Genomic DNA, 20,242 nt, shown 5'->3' with positions numbered 1-20,242 from the left:
GGTACCCATTGCAGTGCCATGAATTTGGAGGTAGTGTTTGTTGCCAAATACCAGATTATTGTTGGTCAAGATAAGTTGCATTAATCAGTAGAGCTGATATTATTTCACCCATAATTGGGACCCTAAGCAGGTACTCATGCCCCGGGTCAGGGCACACCTGGGAGCAATAGTGGCTAAGGGGCAGCTCCACACTCCCCAGAACCTCAACTTTCCCAAGTCAAGGCCCCACTACTGGATGTAGTTTAGAGTCATACCCAGGACACAAATCATTGCAATACAAATACACAAACGTTATTACTCTTTTGCTCGTGGCAAAAGGCTGGGGGAAGGTAGCCGGTGAGTTGTGGAAGGTGGTATTGCTGGCTGGGAACGTCTGAAACATCTATAAAATATAAACTAGAAACAAACAATCAGGCATTTCTTTAACTAAATGATGCAATATGTTTTTTTAAACACTCTTCAAATTGGCATATAAATATTTAAATCATTGCAATACAAATACACAAACGTTATTACTCTTTTGCTCGTGGCAAAAGGCTGGGGGAAGGTAGCCGGTGAGTTGTGGAAGGTGGTATTGCTGGCTGGGAACGTCTGAAACATCTATAAAATATAAACTAGAAACAAACAATCAGGCATTTCATTAACTAAATGATGCAATATGTTTTTTTAAACACTCTTCAAATTGGCATATAAATATTTAAATCATTGCAATACAAATACACAAACGTTATTACTCTTTTGCCCGTGGCAAAAGGCTGGGGGAAGGTAGCCGGTGAGTTGTGGAAGGTGGTATTGCTGGCTGGGAACGTCTGAAACATCTATAAAATATAAACTAGAAACGAACAATCAGGCATTTCATTAACTAAATGATGCAATATGTTTTTTTAAACACTCTTCAAATTGGCATATAAATATTTAAATCATTGCAATACAAATACACAAATGTTATTACTCTTTTGCTCGTGGCAAAAGGCTGGGGGAAGGTAGCCGGTGAGTTGTGGAAGGTGGTATTGCTGGCTGGGAACGTCTGAAACATCTATAAAATATAAACTAGAAACGAACAATCAGGCATTTCTTTAACTAAATGATGCAATATGTTCTTTTTAAACACTCTTCAAATTGGCATATAAATATTTAAATCATTGCAATACAAATACACATACGTTATTACTCTTTTGCTCGTGGCAAAATTTTCTTTCGCTTTCCTAGATTTATCTGTCCAAGAATCGTTCTGGTCAATGGCAATAACACGCAAATTCTCAATTGAATGATTTTGGAGATTGAAGTGATTTGCAACAGGTTGGTAGATCTTTTTTGTTTTGATCGCCGATCTATGTTGTGTCATTCTCATTCTAAGAGTGTGTTTTGACTCTCCAATGTATCGTAAGTTACAAATATTGCAGTAGATGAGGTAAATGACATTTTTGGATAGGCAGTTCATTTTGTGCCGAATTTGGAACGTGCGTTTGGTTTGGTTGCTCTGAAAGGCCCCGGTCGAATCGACAAGTAAGCACGTTTTGCAATTTTGTGTACAGGGCGATGATCCTGTAGTTTCTGTTTTGCTCTCCCCTAATGGGGTGTCATCCCGAAAGGATGCCCGAACTAAGATATCCCGTAGGTTGCTGGGTCTTTTAAAAGCGATGACAGGTAATTCTGGGAATACTGATTTCAGGCGTTCGGTGCCTTGAAGTAGGTGAAAATTCTTCTGAATGCCAGAATATTAGCCAGTGGTGGGAGACCAGGGTGGAATTCAGTAACCAATGGTACCCTTTTGGAACTGGTTTGACGAGTTTTGTACGTCAATGTTTCGGTACGGGGTTTGCTTTTAGCCTTTTTGATGGCATTTTCAATAGTACCCCGAAAATACTGTCTATTTAGGAGGTGTTGTGACAGTTCTTTAGTGCGTGAATCAAAATCGGAATATTTCTGGTACAGTGACGGGATGGCAACTGCTTGGTAAGAGGTAGTTGTGCTTGTTCGTGGGTTTATTGAACAAGTCTGTTTTGAGTGAACCATTTTGTAGGGTCACGGTGGTGTCCAGAAAGTGAACGCCATGTCCAGAAAAATCAGCAGTGAATTTGATAGTGTGATGAAACGAGTTTTAGATTTGCCTCACCATGGGTCCATATCATAAAGATATCGTCAATGTAACGTAACCACGTGTGTGGTTTCAAGTTTTGTCGAGATAAAAATTCTTTCTCGAGGTTTCCCATAAAGATGTTGGCAAAAGACGGTGCCATTTTGGTACCCATTGCAGTGCCATGAATTTGGAGGTAGTGTTTGTTGCCAAATACCAGATTATTGTTGGTCAAGATAAGTTGCATTAATCAGTAGAGCTGATATTATTTCACCCATAATTGGGACCCTAAGCAGGTACTCATGCCCCGGGTCAGGGCACACCTGGGAGCAATAGTGGCTAAGGGGCAGCTCCACACTCCCCAGAACCTCAACTTTCCCAAGTCAAGGCCCCACTACTGGATGTAGTTTAGAGTCATACCCAGGACACAAATCATTGCAATACAAATACACAAACGTTATTACTCTTTTGCTCGTGGCAAAAGGCTGGGGGAAGGTAGCCGGTGAGTTGTGGAAGGTGGTATTGCTGGCTGGGAACGTCTGAAACATCTATAAAATATAAACTAGAAACAAACAATCAGGCATTTCTTTAACTAAATGATGCAATATGTTTTTTTAAACACTCTTCAAATTGGCATATAAATATTTAAATCATTGCAATACAAATACACAAACGTTATTACTCTTTTGCTCGTGGCAAAAGGCTGGGGGAAGGTAGCCGGTGAGTTGTGGAAGGTGGTATTGCTGGCTGGGAACGTCTGAAACATCTATAAAATATAAACTAGAAACAAACAATCAGGCATTTCATTAACTAAATGATGCAATATGTTTTTTTAAACACTCTTCAAATTGGCATATAAATATTTAAATCATTGCAATACAAATACACAAACGTTATTACTCTTTTGCCCGTGGCAAAAGGCTGGGGGAAGGTAGCCGGTGAGTTGTGGAAGGTGGTATTGCTGGCTGGGAACGTCTGAAACATCTATAAAATATAAACTAGAAACGAACAATCAGGCATTTCATTAACTAAATGATACAATATGTTTTTTTAAACACTCTTCAAATTGGCATATAAATATTTAAATCATTGCAATACAAATACACAAACGTTATTACTCTTTTGCTCGTGGCAAAAGGCTGGGGGAAGGTAGCCGGTGAGTTGTGGAAGGTGGTATTGCTGGCTGGGAACGTCTGAAACATCTATAAAATATAAACTAGAAACGAACAATCAGGCATTTCTTTAACTAAATGATGCAATATGTTCTTTTTAAACACTCTTCAAATTGGCATATAAATATTTAAATCATTGCAATACAAATACACATACGTTATTACTCTTTTGCTCGTGGCAAAATTTTCTTTCGCTTTCCTAGATTTATCTGTCCAAGAATCGTTCTGGTCAATGGCAATAACACGCAAATTCTCAATTGAATGATTTTGGAGATTGAAGTGATTTGCAACAGGTTGGTAGATCTTTTTTGTTTTGATCGCCGATCTATGTTGTGTCATTCTCATTCTAAGAGTGTGTTTTGACTCTCCAATGTATCGTAAGTTACAAATATTGCAGTAGATGAGGTAAATGACATTTTTGGATAGGCAGTTAATTTTGTGCCGAATTTGGAACGTGCGTTTGGTTTGGTTGCTCTGAAAGGCCCCGGTCGAATCGACAAGTAAGCACGTTTTGCAATTTTGTGTACAGGGCGATGATCCTGTAGTTTCTGTTTTGCTCTCCCCTAATGGGGTGTCATCCCGAAAGGATGCCCGAACTAAGATATCCCGTAGGTTGCTGGGTCTTTTAAAAGCGATGACAGGTAATTCTGGGAATACTGATTTCAGGCGTTCGGTGCCTTGAAGTAGGTGAAAATTCTTCTGAATGCCAGAATATTAGCCAGTGGTGGGAGACCAGGGTGGAATTCAGTAACCAATGGTACCCTTTTGGAACTGGTTTGACGAGTTTTGTACGTCAATGTTTCGGTACGGGGTTTGCTTTTAGCCTTTTTGATGGCATTTTCAATAGTACCCCGAAAATACTGTCTATTTAGGAGGTGTTGTGACAGTTCTTTAGTGCGTGAATCAAAATCGGAATATTTCTGGTACAGTGACGGGATGGCAACTGCTTGGTAAGAGGTAGTTGTGCTTGTTCGTGGGTTTATTGAACAAGTCTGTTTTGAGTGAACCATTTTGTAGGGTCACGGTGGTGTCCAGAAAGTGAACGCCATGTCCAGAAAAATCAGCAGTGAATTTGATAGTGTGATGAAACGAGTTTTAGATTTGCCTCACCATGGGTCCATATCATAAAGATATCGTCAATGTAACGTAACCACGTGTGTGGTTTCAAGTTTTGTCGAGATAAAAATTCTTTCTCGAGGTTTCCCATAAAGATGTTGGCAAAAGACGGTGCCATTTTGGTACCCATTGCAGTGCCATGAATTTGGAGGTAGTGTTTGTTGCCAAATACCAGATTATTGTTGGTCAAGATAAGTTGCATTAATCAGTAGAGCTGATATTATTTCACCCATAATTGGGACCCTAAGCAGGTACTCATGCCCCGGGTCAGGGCACACCTGGGAGCAATAGTGGCTAAGGGGCAGCTCCACACTCCCCAGAACCTCAACTTTCCCAAGTCAAGGCCCCACTACTGGATGTAGTTTAGAGTCATACCCAGGACACAAATCATTGCAATACAAATACACAAACGTTATTACTCTTTTGCTCGTGGCAAAAGGCTGGGGGAAGGTAGCCGGTGAGTTGTGGAAGGTGGTATTGCTGGCTGGGAACGTCTGAAACATCTATAAAATATAAACTAGAAACAAACAATCAGGCATTTCTTTAACTAAATGATGCAATATGTTTTTTTAAACACTCTTCAAATTGGCATATAAATATTTAAATCATTGCAATACAAATACACAAACGTTATTACTCTTTTGCTCGTGGCAAAAGGCTGGGGGAAGGTAGCCGGTGAGTTGTGGAAGGTGGTATTGCTGGCTGGGAACGTCTGAAACATCTATAAAATATAAACTAGAAACAAACAATCAGGCATTTCATTAACTAAATGATGCAATATGTTTTTTTAAACACTCTTCAAATTGGCATATAAATATTTAAATCATTGCAATACAAATACACAAACGTTATTACTCTTTTGCCCGTGGCAAAAGGCTGGGGGAAGGTAGCCGGTGAGTTGTGGAAGGTGGTATTGCTGGCTGGGAACGTCTGAAACATCTATAAAATATAAACTAGAAACGAACAATCAGGCATTTCATTAACTAAATGATGCAATATGTTTTTTTAAACACTCTTCAAATTGGCATATAAATATTTAAATCATTGCAATACAAATACACAAACGTTATTACTCTTTTGCTCGTGGCAAAAGGCTGGGGGAAGGTAGCCGGTGAGTTGTGGAAGGTGGTATTGCTGGCTGGGAACGTCTGAAACATCTATAAAATATAAACTAGAAACGAACAATCAGAAACAACAACAAACGAACAAACGAACAAACGAACAAACGAACAAACAAACGAACAAACTAAATGATGCAATATGTTCTTTTTAAACACTCTTCAAATTGGCATATAAATATTTAAATCATTGCAATACAAATACACATACGTTATTACTCTTTTGCTCGTGGCAAAATTTTCTTTCGCTTTCCTAGATTTATCTGTCCAAGAATCGTTCTGGTCAATGGCAATAACACGCAAATTCTCAATTGAATGATTTTGGAGATTGAAGTGATTTGCAACAGGTTGGTAGATCTTTTTTGTTTTGATCGCCGATCTATGTTGTGTCATTCTCATTCTAAGAGTGTGTTTTGACTCTCCAATGTATCGTAAGTTACAAATATTGCAGTAGATGAGGTAAATGACATTTTTGGATAGGCAGTTAATTTTGTGCCGAATTTGGAACGTGCGTTTGGTTTGGTTGCTCTGAAAGGCCCCGGTCGAATCGACAAGTAAGCACGTTTTGCATTTTTGTGTACAGGGCGATGATCCTGTAGTTTCTGTTTTGCTTTCCCCTAATGGGGTGTCATCCCGAAAGGATGCCCGAACTAAGATATCCCGTAGGTTGCTGGGTCTTTTAAAAGCGATGACAGGTAATTCTGGGAATACTGATTTCAGGCGTTCGGTGCCTTGAAGTAGGTGAAAATTCTTCTGAATGCCAGAATATTAGCCAGTGGTGGGAGACCAGGGTGGAATTCAGTAACCAATGGTACCCTTTTGGAACTGGTTTGACGAGTTTTGTACGTCAATGTTTCGGTACGGGCTTTGCTTTTAGCCTTTTTGATGGCATTTTCAATAGTACCCCGAAAATACTGTCTATTTAGGAGGTGTTGTGACAGTTCTTTAGTGCGTGAATCAAAATCGGAATATTTCTGGTACAGTGACGGGATGGCAACTGCTTGGTAAGAGGTAGTTGTGCTTGTTCGTGGGTTTATTGAACAAGTCTGTTTTGAGTGAACCATTTTGTAGGGTCACGGTGGTGTCCAGAAAGTGAACGCCATGTCCAGAAAAATCAGCAGTGAATTTGATAGTGTGATGAAACGAGTTTTAGATTTGCCTCACCATGGGTCCATATCATAAAGATATCGTCAATGTAACGTAACCACGTGTGTGGTTTCAAGTTTTGTCGAGATAAAAATTCTTTCTCGAGGTTTCCCATAAAGATGTTGGCAAAAGACGGTGCCATTTTGGTACCCATTGCAGTGCCATGAATTTGGAGGTAGTGTTTGTTGCCAAATACCAGATTATTGTTGGTCAAGATAAGTTGCATTAATCAGTAGAGCTGATATTATTTCACCCATAATTGGGACCCTAAGCAGGTACTCATGCCCCGGGTCAGGGCACACCTGGGAGCAATAGTGGCTAAGGGGCAGCTCCACACTCCCCAGAACCTCAACTTTCCCAAGTCAAGGCCCCACTACTGGATGTAGTTTAGAGTCATACCCAGGACACAAATCATTGCAATACAAATACACAAACGTTATTACTCTTTTGCTCGTGGCAAAAGGCTGGGGGAAGGTAGCCGGTGAGTTGTGGAAGGTGGTATTGCTGGCTGGGAACGTCTGAAACATCTATAAAATATAAACTAGAAACAAACAATCAGGCATTTCTTTAACTAAATGATGCAATATGTTTTTTTAAACACTCTTCAAATTGGCATATAAATATTTAAATCATTGCAATACAAATACACAAACGTTATTACTCTTTTGCTCGTGGCAAAAGGCTGGGGGAAGGTAGCCGGTGAGTTGTGGAAGGTGGTATTGCTGGCTGGGAACGTCTGAAACATCTATAAAATATAAACTAGAAACAAACAATCAGGCATTTCATTAACTAAATGATGCAATATGTTTTTTTAAACACTCTTCAAATTGGCATATAAATATTTAAATCATTGCAATACAAATACACAAACGTTATTACTCTTTTGCCCGTGGCAAAAGGCTGGGGGAAGGTAGCCGGTGAGTTGTGGAAGGTGGTATTGCTGGCTGGGAACGTCTGAAACATCTATAAAATATAAACTAGAAACGAACAATCAGGCATTTCATTAACTAAATGATGCAATATGTTTTTTTAAACACTCTTCAAATTGGCATATAAATATTTAAATCATTGCAATACAAATACACAAACGTTATTACTCTTTTGCTCGTGGCAAAAGGCTGGGGGAAGGTAGCCGGTGAGTTGTGGAAGGTGGTATTGCTGGCTGGGAACGTCTGAAACATCTATAAAATATAAACTAGAAACGAACAATCAGAAACAACAACAAACGAACAAACGAACAAACGAACAAACGAACAAACAAACGAACAAACTAAATGATGCAATATGTTCTTTTTAAACACTCTTCAAATTGGCATATAAATATTTAAATCATTGCAATACAAATACACATACGTTATTACTCTTTTGCTCGTGGCAAAATTTTCTTTCGCTTTCCTAGATTTATCTGTCCAAGAATCGTTCTGGTCAATGGCAATAACACGCAAATTCTCAATTGAATGATTTTGGAGATTGAAGTGATTTGCAACAGGTTGGTAGATCTTTTTTGTTTTGATCGCCGATCTATGTTGTGTCATTCTCATTCTAAGAGTGTGTTTTGACTCTCCAATGTATCGTAAGTTACAAATATTGCAGTAGATGAGGTAAATGACATTTTTGGATAGGCAGTTAATTTTGTGCCGAATTTGGAACGTGCGTTTGGTTTGGTTGCTCTGAAAGGCCCCGGTCGAATCGACAAGTAAGCACGTTTTGCATTTTTGTGTACAGGGCGATGATCCTGTAGTTTCTGTTTTGCTTTCCCCTAATGGGGTGTCATCCCGAAAGGATGCCCGAACTAAGATATCCCGTAGGTTGCTGGGTCTTTTAAAAGCGATGACAGGTAATTCTGGGAATACTGATTTCAGGCGTTCGGTGCCTTGAAGTAGGTGAAAATTCTTCTGAATGCCAGAATATTAGCCAGTGGTGGGAGACCAGGGTGGAATTCAGTAACCAATGGTACCCTTTTGGAACTGGTTTGACGAGTTTTGTACGTCAATGTTTCGGTACGGGCTTTGCTTTTAGCCTTTTTGATGGCATTTTCAATAGTACCCCGAAAATACTGTCTATTTAGGAGGTGTTGTGACAGTTCTTTAGTGCGTGAATCAAAATCGGAATATTTCTGGTACAGTGACGGGATGGCAACTGCTTGGTAAGAGGTAGTTGTGCTTGTTCGTGGGTTTATTGAACAAGTCTGTTTTGAGTGAACCATTTTGTAGGGTCACGGTGGTGTCCAGAAAGTGAACGCCATGTCCAGAAAAATCAGCAGTGAATTTGATAGTGTGATGAAACGAGTTTTAGATTTGCCTCACCATGGGTCCATATCATAAAGATATCGTCAATGTAACGTAACCACGTGTGTGGTTTCAAGTTTTGTCGAGATAAAAATTCTTTCTCGAGGTTTCCCATAAAGATGTTGGCAAAAGACGGTGCCATTTTGGTACCCATTGCAGTGCCATGAATTTGGAGGTAGTGTTTGTTGCCAAATACCAGATTATTGTTGGTCAAGATAAGTTGCATTAATCAGTAGAGCTGATATTATTTCACCCATAATTGGGACCCTAAGCAGGTACTCATGCCCCGGGTCAGGGCACACCTGGGAGCAATAGTGGCTAAGGGGCAGCTCCACACTCCCCAGAACCTCAACTTTCCCAAGTCAAGGCCCCACTACTGGATGTAGTTTAGAGTCATACCCAGGACACAAATCATTGCAATACAAATACACAAACGTTATTACTCTTTTGCTCGTGGCAAAAGGCTGGGGGAAGGTAGCCGGTGAGTTGTGGAAGGTGGTATTGCTGGCTGGGAACGTCTGAAACATCTATAAAATATAAACTAGAAACAAACAATCAGGCATTTCTTTAACTAAATGATGCAATATGTTTTTTTAAACACTCTTCAAATTGGCATATAAATATTTAAATCATTGCAATACAAATACACAAACGTTATTACTCTTTTGCTCGTGGCAAAAGGCTGGGGGAAGGTAGCCGGTGAGTTGTGGAAGGTGGTATTGCTGGCTGGGAACGTCTGAAACATCTATAAAATATAAACTAGAAACAAACAATCAGGCATTTCATTAACTAAATGATGCAGTATGTTTTTTTAAACACTCTTCAAATTGGCATATAAATATTTAAATCATTGCAATACAAATACACAAATGTTATTACTCTTTTGCTCGTGGCAAAAGGCTGGGGGAAGGTAGCCGGTGAGTTGTGGAAGGTGGTATTGCTGGCTGGGAACGTCTGAAACATCTATAAAATATAAACTAGAAACAAACAATCAGGCATTTCTTTAACTAAATGATGCAATATGTTCTTTTTAAACACTCTTCAAATTGGCATATAAATATTTAAATCATTGCAATACAAATACACATACGTTATTACTCTTTTGCTCGTGGCAAAATTTTCTTTCGCTTTCCTAGATTTATCTGTCCAAGAATCGTTCTGGTCAATGGCAATAACACGCAAATTCTCAATTGAATGATTTTGGAGATTGAAGTGATTTGCAACAGGTTGGTAGATCTTTTTTGTTTTGATCGCCGATCTATGTTGTGTCATTCTCATTCTAAGAGTGTGTTTTGACTCTCCAATGTATCGTAAGTTACAAATATTGCAGTAGATGAGGTAAATGACATTTTTGGATAGGCAGTTAATTTTGTGCCGAATTTGGAACGTGCGTTTGGTTTGGTTGCTCTGAAAGGCCCCGGTCGAATCGACAAGTAAGCACGTTTTGCAATTTTGTGTACAGGGCGATGATCCTGTAGTTTCTGTTTTGCTCTCCCCTAATGGGGTGTCATCCCGAAAGGATGCCCGAACTAAGATATCCCGTAGGTTGCTGGGTCTTTTAAAAGCGATGACAGGTAATTCTGGGAATACTGATTTCAGGCGTTCGGTGCCTTGAAGTAGGTGAAAATTCTTCTGAATGCCAGAATATTAGCCAGTGGTGGGAGACCAGGGTGGAATTCAGTAACCAATGGTACCCTTTTGGAACTGGTTTGACGAGTTTTGTACGTCAATGTTTCGGTACGGGCTTTGCTTTTAGCCTTTTTGATGGCATTTTCAATAGTACCCCGAAAATACTGTCTATTTAGGAGGTGTTCTGACAGTTCTTTAGTGCGTGAATCAAAATCGGAATATTTCTGGTACAGTGACGGGATGGCAACTGCTTGGTAAGAGGTAGTTGTGCTTGTTCGTGGGTTTATTGAACAAGTCTGTTTTGAGTGAACCATTTTGTAGGGTCACGGTGGTGTCCAGAAAGTGAACGCCATGTCCAGAAAAATCAGCAGTGAATTTGATAGTGTGATGAAACGAGTTTTAGATTTGCCTCACCATGGGTCCATATCATAAAGATATCGTCAATGTAACGTAACCACGTGTGTGGTTTCAAGTTTTGTCGAGATAAAAATTCTTTCTCGAGGTTTCCCATAAAGATGTTGGCAAAAGACGGTGCCATTTTGGTACCCATTGCAGTGCCATGAATTTGGAGGTAGTGTTTGTTGCCAAATACCAGATTATTGTTGGTCAAGATAAGTTGCATTAATCAGTAGAGCTGATATTATTTCACCCATAATTGGGACCCTAAGCAGGTACTCATGCCCCGGGTCAGGGCACACCTGGGAGCAATAGTGGCTAAGGGGCAGCTCCACACTCCCCAGAACCTCAACTTTCCCAAGTCAAGGCCCCACTACTGGATGTAGTTTAGAGTCATACCCAGGACACAAATCATTGCAATACAAATACACAAACGTTATTACTCTTTTGCTCGTGGCAAAAGGCTGGGGGAAGGTAGCCGGTGAGTTGTGGAAGGTGGTATTGCTGGCTGGGAACGTCTGAAACATCTATAAAATATAAACTAGAAACAAACAATCAGGCATTTCTTTAACTAAATGATGCAATATGTTTTTTTAAACACTCTTCAAATTGGCATATAAATATTTAAATCATTGCAATACAAATACACAAACGTTATTACTCTTTTGCTCGTGGCAAAAGGCTGGGGGAAGGTAGCCGGTGAGTTGTGGAAGGTGGTATTGCTGGCTGGGAACGTCTGAAACATCTATAAAATATAAACTAGAAACAAACAATCAGGCATTTCATTAACTAAATGATGCAATATGTTTTTTTAAACACTCTTCAAATTGGCATATAAATATTTAAATCATTGCAATACAAATACACAAACGTTATTACTCTTTTGCCCGTGGCAAAAGGCTGGGGGAAGGTAGCCGGTGAGTTGTGGAAGGTGGTATTGCTGGCTGGGAACGTCTGAAACATCTATAAAATATAAACTAGAAACGAACAATCAGGCATTTCATTAACTAAATGATACAATATGTTTTTTTAAACACTCTTCAAATTGGCATATAAATATTTAAATCATTGCAATACAAATACACAAACGTTATTACTCTTTTGCTCGTGGCAAAAGGCTGGGGGAAGGTAGCCGGTGAGTTGTGGAAGGTGGTATTGCTGGCTGGGAACGTCTGAAACATCTATAAAATATAAACTAGAAACGAACAATCAGGCATTTCTTTAACTAAATGATGCAATATGTTCTTTTTAAACACTCTTCAAATTGGCATATAAATATTTAAATCATTGCAATACAAATACACATACGTTATTACTCTTTTGCTCGTGGCAAAATTTTCTTTCGCTTTCCTAGATTTATCTGTCCAAGAATCGTTCTGGTCAATGGCAATAACACGCAAATTCTCAATTGAATGATTTTGGAGATTGAAGTGATTTGCAACAGGTTGGTAGATCTTTTTTGTTTTGATCGCCGATCTATGTTGTGTCATTCTCATTCTAAGAGTGTGTTTTGACTCTCCAATGTATCGTAAGTTACAAATATTGCAGTAGATGAGGTAAATGACATTTTTGGATAGGCAGTTAATTTTGTGCCGAATTTGGAACGTGCGTTTGGTTTGGTTGCTCTGAAAGGCCCCGGTCGAATCGACAAGTAAGCACGTTTTGCAATTTTGTGTACAGGGCGATGATCCTGTAGTTTCTGTTTTGCTCTCCCCTAATGGGGTGTCATCCCGAAAGGATGCCCGAACTAAGATATCCCGTAGGTTGCTGGGTCTTTTAAAAGCGATGACAGGTAATTCTGGGAATACTGATTTCAGGCGTTCGGTGCCTTGAAGTAGGTGAAAATTCTTCTGAATGCCAGAATATTAGCCAGTGGTGGGAGACCAGGGTGGAATTCAGTAACCAATGGTACCCTTTTGGAACTGGTTTGACGAGTTTTGTACGTCAATGTTTCGGTACGGGGTTTGCTTTTAGCCTTTTTGATGGCATTTTCAATAGTACCCCGAAAATACTGTCTATTTAGGAGGTGTTGTGACAGTTCTTTAGTGCGTGAATCAAAATCGGAATATTTCTGGTACAGTGACGGGATGGCAACTGCTTGGTAAGAGGTAGTTGTGCTTGTTCGTGGGTTTATTGAACAAGTCTGTTTTGAGTGAACCATTTTGTAGGGTCACGGTGGTGTCCAGAAAGTGAACGCCATGTCCAGAAAAATCAGCAGTGAATTTGATAGTGTGATGAAACGAGTTTTAGATTTGCCTCACCATGGGTCCATATCATAAAGATATCGTCAATGTAACGTAACCACGTGTGTGGTTTCAAGTTTTGTCGAGATAAAAATTCTTTCTCGAGGTTTCCCATAAAGATGTTGGCAAAAGACGGTGCCATTTTGGTACCCATTGCAGTGCCATGAATTTGGAGGTAGTGTTTGTTGCCAAATACCAGATTATTGTTGGTCAAGATAAGTTGCATTAATCAGTAGAGCTGATATTATTTCACCCATAATTGGGACCCTAAGCAGGTACTCATGCCCCGGGTCAGGGCACACCTGGGAGCAATAGTGGCTAAGGGGCAGCTCCACACTCCCCAGAACCTCAACTTTCCCAAGTCAAGGCCCCACTACTGGATGTAGTTTAGAGTCATACCCAGGACACAAATCATTGCAATACAAATACACAAACGTTATTACTCTTTTGCTCGTGGCAAAAGGCTGGGGGAAGGTAGCCGGTGAGTTGTGGAAGGTGGTATTGCTGGCTGGGAACGTCTGAAACATCTATAAAATATAAACTAGAAACAAACAATCAGGCATTTCTTTAACTAAATGATGCAATATGTTTTTTTAAACACTCTTCAAATTGGCATATAAATATTTAAATCATTGCAATACAAATACACAAACGTTATTACTCTTTTGCTCGTGGCAAAAGGCTGGGGGAAGGTAGCCGGTGAGTTGTGGAAGGTGGTATTGCTGGCTGGGAACGTCTGAAACATCTATAAAATATAAACTAGAAACAAACAATCAGGCATTTCATTAACTAAATGATGCAATATGTTTTTTTAAACACTCTTCAAATTGGCATATAAATATTTAAATCATTGCAATACAAATACACAAACGTTATTACTCTTTTGCCCGTGGCAAAAGGCTGGGGGAAGGTAGCCGGTGAGTTGTGGAAGGTGGTATTGCTGGCTGGGAACGTCTGAAACATCTATAAAATATAAACTAGAAACGAACAATCAGGCATTTCTTTAACTAAATGATGCAATATGTTCTTTTTAAACACTCTTCAAATTGGCATATAAATATTTAAATCATTGCAATACAAATACACATACGTTATTACTCTTTTGCTCGTGGCAAAATTTTCTTTCGCTTTCCTAGATTTATCTGTCCAAGAATCGTTCTGGTCAATGGCAATAACACGCAAATTCTCAATTGAATGATTTTGGAGACTGAAGTGATTTGCAACAGGTTGGTAGATCTTTTTTGTTTTGATCGCCGATCTATGTTGTGTCATTCTCATTCTAAGAGTGTGTTTTGACTCTCCAATGTATCGTAAGTTACAAATATTGCAGTAGATGAGGTAAATGACATTTTTGGATAGGCAGTTAATTTTGTGCCGAATTTGGAACGTGCGTTTTGTTTGGTTGCTCTGAAAGGCCCCGGTCGAATCGACAAGTAAGCATCTTTTGCAATTTTGTGTACAGGGCGATGATCCTGTAGTTTCTGTTTTGCTTTCCCCTAATGGGGTGTCATCCCGAAAGGATGCCCGAACTAAGATATCCCGTAGGTTGCTGGGTCTTTTAAAAGCGATGACAGGTAATTCTGGGAATACTGATTTCAGGCGTTCGGTGCCTTGAAGTAGGTGAAAATTCTTCTGAATGCCAGAATATTAGCCAGTGGTGGGAGACCAGGGTGGAATTCAGTAACCAATGGTACCCTTTTGGAACTGGTTTGACGAGTTTTGTACGTCAATGTTTCGGTACGGGGTTTGCTTTTAGCCTTTTTGATGGCATTTTCAATAGTACCCCGAAAATACTGTCTATTTAGGAGGTGTTGTGACAGTTCTTTAGTGCGTGAATCAAAATCGGAATATTTCTGGTACAGTGACGGGATGGCAACTGCTTGGTAAGAGGTAGTTGTGCTTGTTCGTGGGTTTATTGAACAAGTCTGTTTTGAGTGAACCATTTTGTAGGGTCACGGTGGTGTCCAGAAAGTGAACGCCATGTCCAGAAAAATCAGCAGTGAATTTGATAGTGTGATGAAACGAGTTTTAGATTTGCCTCACCATGGGTCCATATCATAAAGATATCGTCAATGTAACGTAACCACGTGTGTGGTTTCAAGTTTTGTCGAGATAAAAATTCTTTCTCGAGGTTTCCCATAAAGATGTTGGCAAAAGACGGTGCCATTTTGGTACCCATTGCAGTGCCATGAATTTGGAGGTAGTGTTTGTTGCCAAATACCAGATTATTGTTGGTCAAGATAAGTTGCATTAATCAGTAGAGCTGATATTATTTCACCCATAATTGGGACCCTAAGCAGGTACTCATGCCCCGGGTCAGGGCACACCTGGGAGCAATAGTGGCTAAGGGGCAGCTCCACACTCCCCAGAACCTCAACTTTCCCAAGTCAAGGCCCCACTACTGGATGTAGTTTAGAGTCATACCCAGGACACAAATCATTGCAATACAAATACACAAACGTTATTACTCTTTTGCTCGTGGCAAAAGGCTGGGGGAAGGTAGCCGGTGAGTTGTGGAAGGTGGTATTGCTGGCTGGGAACGTCTGAAACATCTATAAAATATAAACTAGAAACAAACAATCAGGCATTTCTTTAACTAAATGATGCAATATGTTTTTTTAAACACTCTTCAAATTGGCATATAAATATTTAAATCATTGCAATACAAATACACAAACGTTATTACTCTTTTGCTCGTGGCAAAAGGCTGGGGGAAGGTAGCCGGTGAGTTGTGGAAGGTGGTATTGCTGGCTGGGAACGTCTGAAACATCTATAAAATATAAACTAGAAACAAACAATCAGGCATTTCTTTAACTAAATGATGCAATATGTTTTTTTTAAACACTCTTCAAATTGGCATATAAATATTTAAATCATTGCAATACAAATACACAAACGTTATTACTCTTTTGCTCGTGGCAAAAGGCTGGGGGAAGGTAGCCGGTGAGTTGTGGAAGGTGGTATTGCTGGCTGGGAACGTCTGAAACATCTATAAAATATAAACTAGAAACAAACAATCAGGCATTTCATTAACTAAATGATGCAATATGTTTTTTTAAACACTCTTCAAATTGGCATATAAATATTTAAATCATTGCAATACAAATACACAAACGTTATTACTCTTTTGCTTGTGGCAAAAGGCTGGGGGAAGGTAGCCGGTGAGTTGTGGAAGGTGGTATTGCTGGCTGGGAACGTCTGAAACATCTATAAAATATAAACTAGAAACGAACAATCAGGCATTTCATTAACTAAATGATGCAATATGTTTTTTTAAACACTCTTCAAATTGGCATATAAATATTTAAATCATTGCAATACAAATACACAAACGTTATTACTCTTTTGCTCGTGGCAAAAGGCTGGGGGAAGGTAGCCGGTGAGTTGTGGAAGGTGGTATTGCTGGCTGGGAACGTCTGAAACATCTATAAAATATAAACTAGAAACGAACAATCAGGCATTTCTTTAACTAAATGATGCAATATGTTCTTTTTAAACACTCTTCAAATTGGCATATAAATATTTAAATCATTGCAATACAAATACACATACGTTATTACTCTTTTGCTCGTGGCAAAATTTTCTTTCGCTTTCCTATTCTGTCCAAGAATCGTTCTGGTCAATGGCAATAACACGCAAATTCTCAATTGAATGATTTTGGAGATTGAAGTGATTTGCAACAGGTTGGTAGATCTTTTTTGTTTTGATCGCCGATCTATGTTGTGTCATTCTCATTCTAAGAGTGTGTTTTGACTCTCCAATGTATCGTAAGTTACAAATATTGCAGTAGATGAGGTAAATGACATTTTTGGATAGGCAGTTAATTTTGTGCCGAATTTGGAACGTGCGTTTGGTTTGGTTGCTCTGAAAGGCCCCGGTCGAATCGACAAGTAAGCACGTTTTGCAATTTTGTGTACAGGGCGATGATCCTGTAGTTTCTGTTTTGCTTTCCCCTAATGGGGTGTCATCCCGAAAGGATGCCCGAACTAAGATATCCCGTAGGTTGCTGGGTCTTTTAAAAGCGATGACAGGTAATTCTGGGAATACTGATTTCAGGCGTTCGGTGCCTTGAAGTAGGTGAAAATTCTTCTGAATGCCAGAATATTAGCCAGTGGTGGGAGACCAGGGTGGAATTCAGTAACCAATGGTACCCTTTTGGAACTGGTTTGACGAGTTTTGTACGTCAATGTTTCGGTACGGGGTTTGCTTTTAGCCTTTTTGATGGCATTTTCAATAGTACCCCGAAAATACTGTCTATTTAGGAGGTGTTGTGACAGTTCTTTAGTGCGTGAATCAAAATCGGAATATTTCTGGTACAGTGACGGGATGGCAACTGCTTGGTAAGAGGTAGTTGTGCTTGTTCGTGGGTTTATTGAACAAGTCTGTTTTGAGTGAACCATTTTGTAGGGTCACGGTGGTGTCCAGAAAGTGAACGCCATGTCCAGAAAAATCAGCAGTGAATTTGATAGTGTGATGAAACGAGTTTTAGATTTGCCTCACCATGGGTCCATATCATAAAGATATCGTCAATGTAACGTAACCACGTGTGTGGTTTCAAGTTTTGTCGAGATAAAAATTCTTTCTCGAGGTTTCCCATAAAGATGTTGGCAAAAGACGGTGCCATTTTGGTACCCATTGCAGTGCCATGAATTTGGAGGTAGTGTTTGTTGCCAAATACCAGATTATTGTTGGTCAAGATAAGTTGCATTAATCAGTAGAGCTGATATTATTTCACCCATAATTGGGACCCTAAGCAGGTACTCATGCCCCGGGTCAGGGCACACCTGGGAGCAATAGTGGCTAAGGGGCAGCTCCACACTCCCCAGTACCTCAACTTTCCCAAGTCAAGGCCCCACTACTGGATGTAGTTTAGAGTCATACCCAGGACACAAATCATTGCAATACAAATACACAAACGTTATTACTCTTTTGCTCGTGGCAAAAGGCTGGGGGAAGGTAGCCGGTGAGTTGTGGAAGGTGGTATTGCTGGCTGGGAACGTCTGAAACATCTATAAAATATAAACTAGAAACAAACAATCAGGCATTTCTTTAACTAAATGATGCAATATGTTTTTTTAAACACTCTTCAAATTGGCATATAAATATTTAAATCATTGCAATACAAATACACAAACGTTATTACTCTTTTGCTCGTGGCAAAAGGCTGGGGGAAGGTAGCCGGTGAGTTGTGGAAGGTGGTATTGCTGGCTGGGAACGTCTGAAACATCTATAAAATATAAACTAGAAACAAACAATCAGGCATTTCTTTAACTAAATGATGCAATATGTTCTTTTTAAACACTCTTCAAATTGGCATATAAATATTTAAATCATTGCAATACAAATACACATACGTTATTACTCTTTTGCTCGTGGCAAAATTTTCTTTCGCTTTCCTAGATTTATCTGTCCAAGAATCGTTCTGGTCAATGGCAATAACACGCAAATTCTCAATTGAATGATTTTGGAGATTGAAGTGATTTGCAACAGGTTGGTAGATCTTTTTTGTTTTGATCGCCGATCTATGTTGTGTCATTCTCATTCTAAGAGTGTGTTTTGACTCTCCAATGTATCGTAAGTTACAAATATTGCAGTAGATGAGGTAAATGACATTTTTGGATAGGCAGTTAATTTTGTGCCGAATTTGGAACGTGCGTTTGGTTTGGTTGCTCTGAAAGGCCCCGGTCGAATCGACAAGTAAGCACGTTTTGCAATTTTGTGTACAGGGCGATGATCCTGTAGTTTCTGTTTTGCTCTCCCCTAATGGGGTGTCATCCCGAAAGGATGCCCGAACTAAGATATCCCGTAGGTTGCTGGGTCTTTTAAAAGCGATGACAGGTAATTCTGGGAATACTGATTTCAGGCGTTCGGTGCCTTGAAGTAGGTGAAAATTCTTCTGAATGCCAGAATATTAGCCAGTGGTGGGAGACCAGGGTGGAATTCAGTAACCAATGGTACCCTTTTGGAACTGGTTTGACGAGTTTTGTACGTCAATGTTTCGGTACGGGGTTTGCTTTTAGCCTTTTTGATGGCATTTTCAATAGTACCCCGAAAATACTGTCTATTTAGGAGGTGTTGTGACAGTTCTTTAGTGCGTGAATCAAAATCGGAATATTTCTGGTACAGTGACGGGATGGCAACTGCTTGGTAAGAGGTAGTTGTGCTTGTTCGTGGGTTTATTGAACAAGTCTGTTTTGAGTGAACCATTTTGTAGGGTCACGGTGGTGTCCAGAAAGTGAACGCCATGTCCAGAAAAATCAGCAGTGAATTTGATAGTGTGATGAAACGAGTTTTAGATTTGCCTCACCATGGGTCCATATCATAAAGATATCGTCAATGTAACGTAACCACGTGTGTGGTTTCAAGTTTTGTCGAGATAAAAATTCTTTCTCGAGGTTTCCCATAAAGATGTTGGCAAAAGACGGTGCCATTTTGGTACCCATTGCAGTGCCATGAATTTGGAGGTAGTGTTTGTTGCCAAATACCAGATTATTGTTGGTCAAGATAAGTTGCATTAATCAGTAGAGCTGATATTATTTCACCCATAATTGGGACCCTAAGCAGGTACTCATGCCCCGGGTCAGGGCACACCTGGGAGCAATAGTGGCTAAGGGGCAGCTCCACACTCCCCAGAACCTCAACTTTCCCAAGTCAAGGCCCCACTACTGGATGTAGTTTAGAGTCATACCCAGGACACAAATCATTGCAATACAAATACACAAACGTTATTACTCTTTTGCTCGTGGCAAAAGGCTGGGGGAAGGTAGCCGGTGAGTTGTGGAAGGTGGTATTGCTGGCTGGGAACGTCTGAAACATCTATAAAATATAAACTAGAAACAAACAATCAGGCATTTCTTTAACTAAATGATGCAATATGTTTTTTTAAACACTCTTCAAATTGGCATATAAATATTTAAATCATTGCAATACAAATACACAAACGTTATTACTCTTTTGCTCGTGGCAAAAGGCTGGGGGAAGGTAGCCGGTGAGTTGTGGAAGGTGGTATTGCTGGCTGGGAACGTCTGAAACATCTATAAAATATAAACTAGAAACA

At 39.7% G+C, this 20,242-nt stretch overlaps 1 protein-coding gene across 1 annotated transcript in view; it reads left to right on the top strand.

The window, feature by feature from the left end:
* The first annotated feature begins 14,094 nt into the window (after positions 1 to 14,094).
* Positions 14,095 to 20,242, top strand: part of LOC139960104 (uncharacterized) — a 60,499-nt gene continuing 54,351 nt past the window's right edge. The window contains exon 1 of the mRNA XM_071958209.1: positions 14,095 to 14,411. The gene's annotated coding sequence lies outside the window, so the exon portion shown is untranslated. The remainder of the gene's footprint in view (positions 14,412 to 20,242) is intronic.

Source organism: Apostichopus japonicus, chromosome 19 (genome assembly GCF_037975245.1).
Source record: "Apostichopus japonicus isolate 1M-3 chromosome 19, ASM3797524v1, whole genome shotgun sequence".
NCBI lineage: Eukaryota > Metazoa > Echinodermata > Holothuroidea > Aspidochirotida > Stichopodidae > Apostichopus > Apostichopus japonicus.
The sequence above is the reverse complement of the archived record's forward strand: the minus strand, read 5'-3'. Positions and strand labels throughout refer to the sequence as shown.